Below are 4278 nucleotides of genomic sequence, written 5' to 3'. Positions count from 1 at the left end.
GGAGCTGAAGCTCCAGAAGCTGCCCCTTGAAGAGTTGGACGTCCCACAGATTGAAGGAGCAAGTATCCCTCAAAATACAGGTTGTTGAGTCTTAACTATGTGATAACTTTTATTATTAGAGACCTATTTTAAGAGTCACATAAGCATTAGTATTAGAGTCATTTATTTTTATGTCTTTAATTTCCTTTCTTTTATTGTTATTTATTTTATGTTTAGTTTCAGTTTTCTTTTTATCTTTATTCATTGGTAATTAGTGTTTAGTGTTTATGTCTTAAAGCTATGAATGATTCCATGAATCCTTCACCTTTCTTAAAAGAAAAATGTTTCTATTTGCAAAAGAATAAGAAGTACATGATTTCGAAATTTATCTTGAAATTAGTTTAATTATTTTGATGTGGTGACAATACTTCTTGTTTTCTGAATGAATGCTTGAACAGTGAATATTTTTGATAGTGAAGTTTATGAATGTTAAAATTGTTAGCTCTTGAAAGAATAATGAAAAAAGAGAAATGTTATTGATAATCTGAAAAATCATAAAATTGATTCTTGAAGCAAGAAAAAGCAGTGAAAAAAATGGCAAAAAAAATAAAGAAAAAAAGAAAGCAGAAAAAGCCAGTAACCCTTTAAACTAAAAGGCAAGGGTAAAAAGGATCCAAGGATTTGAGCATTAATGGATAGGAGGGCCCGAAGGAATAAAATCCTGGCCTAAGCGGCTAAATCAAGCTGTCCCTAACCACGTGCTTGTGGCATGAAGGTCCAAGTGAAAAGCTTGAGACTGAGTGGTTAAAGTCGTCGTCCAAAGCAAAAGAGTGTGCTTAAGAGCTCTGTGCACCTCTAACTGGGGACTCTAGCAAAGCTGAGTCACAATCTGAAGAGGTTCACCCAGTCATGTGTTTGTGGCATTTCTATATCCGGTGGTAATATTGGAAAACAAAATGCTTAGGGTCACGGCCAAGACTCATAAAGTAGCTGTGTTCAAGAATAAACATACTAAACGAGGAGAATCAATAACACTATCTGAATTCTGAGTTCCTAGGGATGCCAATCATTCTGAACTTCAAAGGATAAAGTGAGATGCCAAAACTATTCAGAAGCAAAAAGGCTACTAGTCCTGCTCATCTAATTGGAACTAAGCTTCATTGATATTTTGGAATTTATTGAATATTCTCTTCTTTTTATCCTATTTTGTTTTCAGTTGCTTGGGGACAAGCAATAATTTATGTTTGGTGTTGTGATGAGCGGATAATTTATACCCTTTTTGGCATTGTTTTTAGGTAGTTTTTAGTATGTTTTAGTTACTTTTTATTATATTTTTATTAGTTTTTATGAAAAAATCATATTTCTAGACTATACTATGAGTTTGTGTGTTTTTCTGTAATTTCAAGTATTTTCTGGCTGAAATTGAGGGACCTGAGCAAAAATCTGATTCAGAGACTGAAAAAGGACTGCAGATGCTGTTGAGTTTTGACCCTCCTGTATTCGAAGTGGATTTTCTGGAGCTAAAGAAGCTCAATTGGTGCGCTCTCAATTGCGTTGGTAAGTAGACATCTTGGGCTTTCCATAAATATATAATAGTCCATACTTTACTTGAGATTTGATGGCCCAAACTGGCATTAAATGCCAACTAGAGACCATTTTCTAGAGTAAAACGCCAGAACTGACACCAAAACTGGAGTTAAACACCAAAACTGGCACCCAAGCTGGCGTTTAACTCCAAGAATGGCCTATGCACGTGAAAGCTTCAATGCTCAGCCTTAGCACACACCAAGTGTTCCCCGAAAGTGGATTTCTGCACTATCTGTACTTAGTTACTCATTTTCTGTAAACCTAAGTTACTAGTTTAGTATAAAAACTACTTTTAGAGATTCATTTGGTAACTCATGACATTTTTTACATCTCATATTGTATTTTCTATAGCATGAGTATCTAAACCCCATAGGTGGGGGGTGAGGAGCTCTGCTGTGTTTCAATGGATTAATGCAATTACTACTGTTTTCTATTCAATCACGCTTGATTCTATTCTAAGATACTCACTCGTACTTCAATATAGAGAATATGATGATCCGTGACACTCATCATTATTCTCAATTCTATGAACGCGTGCCTGACAACCACTCCCATTCTATCTGAGCTCAACGTAGTCATTGGGTGACAGCTTGAGTGCGTATCTCTTAAGTTTCTGATCCACGGACCGAGTCCGTGAGGTCAGAACCTTCGTGGTAGAGGCTAGAACCAATTGGCAGCATTCCTGGGATCCGGAAAGTCTAAACCTTATCTGTGGTATTCCGAGTAGGATCTGGGAAGGGATGACTATGACGAGCTTCAAACTCGTGAATGTTAGGCGCAGTGACAGTGTGCAAAAGGATAGAGAGATCCTATTCCGACGCTAGTGAGAACCGACAGATGATTAGCCGTGCGGTAGCTGTACCTGGTATTTTTCATCCGAGACGAGAAATCCGACAGTTGATTAGCCGTGCAGACATCGTACCTGGTATTTTTCATCCGAGAGGATCATACAGCTTGCCATTGAAGGAAGCCATGCGATTTTGGAGAAGAAGACAGTAGGAAAGCAGAGATTCAGATAACAGAGCATCTCTGGAACCTCAACCAGTTTCTCATTACTGAATCACAAGTACCATTTATTTCATGTTATTTACTTTTCATAAACAAAATCAATTTTATTATTAATCTCCTAACTAAGATTTACAAGATAACCATAGCTTGCTTCAAGCCGACAATCTCCGTGGGATCGACCCTTACCCACGTAAGGTATTACTTGGACGACCCAGTGCACTTGCTGGTTAGTTGTGCGGAATTTTGAAAAGTGTAATCACAATTTCGTGCACCAGCAGTTAACTATGTTAGAGGAGACTAAATCACTAAGACATTAGGGTTTAGTCACTGACAGTTTGCCATGAAATGAATCTTGCATGATTAAAATAGTTGGTAAGAAAACTTAATCCGAAAGAATAAATATCTCTGATACCTTAACTGCCTTCTCCCATATATTTCACACCAATCATACTGTTTGCTTTCTTACTTTCTAAATCACTGTTTAATGCTTTTGAACCCCAAAACATCACATTCTACTTGCCTGACTAAGAAATCATTGACTATTATTGCTCAGTCCATCAATCGTCGTGGGATCGATCCTTACTCATCTGAGGTATTACTTGGTACGACCCAGTGCACTTACCGGTTGGTTTGTGGATCTTGAAATTCCGCACCAAGTTTTTTGATTCAGTTTCAAGGATTACTTTCGTTTTTCATTCTATGAATCTGAGTAGAACGGAAGAATAACCCTTATTCTATATGTGTTCATGTGATTCTTGGAAGAGTTATCTCACTTGAACAATAGCCTGAAAGTAAATTCCCCCTAAATTGTTGATTACTTGGACTTAACAGCATATGTGATATATAATCCTTTTATATCTGGGTAATTAGGGTTTTGTGGCTATAAACTAGAATTGAACTTAACCCTCTAATCAAAATTTAGTGACCAAGACATTGGCGGTTAACTAGGTTAGAGGAGACTAAATCACTAAGACATTAGGGTTTAGTCACTGACAATTTGCCACAAAATGAATCTTGCATGATTAAATTAGTTGGTAAGAAAACTTAATCCGGAAGAATAAACATCTCTGATACCTTAACTATTTTCTCATATATGTTTCACATCAATTCTACTGTTGCGTTCTCTGCTCACTGACTTACTGTTTAATGCAATTTACAACCACCAAAACATCACTTTCTGCTTGCCTGACTAAGAAATCATTCGACTATTGTTGCTCAGTCCATCAATCCTAGTGGGATCGACCCTCACTCACCTGGGGTATTACTTGGTACGACCCGGTGTACTTGTAGGTTTAGTTGTGGATTGCGAAATCTGCTACCAAATTTTTGGCGCCGTTGCTGAGGATTGATTGTGATTGACAACTACTAGTTGTTTGACTTCTTAGATTAGGCGTTTTTGCTTTAATTTAATTTTATTTCTTTCTTTAGTTTTCAAAACTTTGGTTCTTTATTATTTAAATTTTTTTCTTAATTTCTGAAATTAAGTCTGGTGTCCCCTTAGTTGTTTTATTTTTCCTAGTTATTTTACTTATTGAGTTCGAATTTTATACTCCTTTTTGCTTATTAGTTGTTTTATTTTCTTAATTATTCAGTTTATTTTCTTTATTTTATCTTTATTTTATTTTTTTTCCTTTATATTTTATTTTATTTTCATTTTTTTATTATTTTTATTTTATTTTATTTTATTTTTTTGATAAAAATATA

Source organism: Arachis ipaensis, chromosome B02 (genome assembly GCF_000816755.2).
Source record: "Arachis ipaensis cultivar K30076 chromosome B02, Araip1.1, whole genome shotgun sequence".
NCBI classification, from domain to species: Eukaryota; Viridiplantae; Streptophyta; class Magnoliopsida; order Fabales; family Fabaceae; genus Arachis; species Arachis ipaensis.
The sequence above is the reverse complement of the archived record's forward strand: the minus strand, read 5'-3'. Positions refer to the sequence as shown.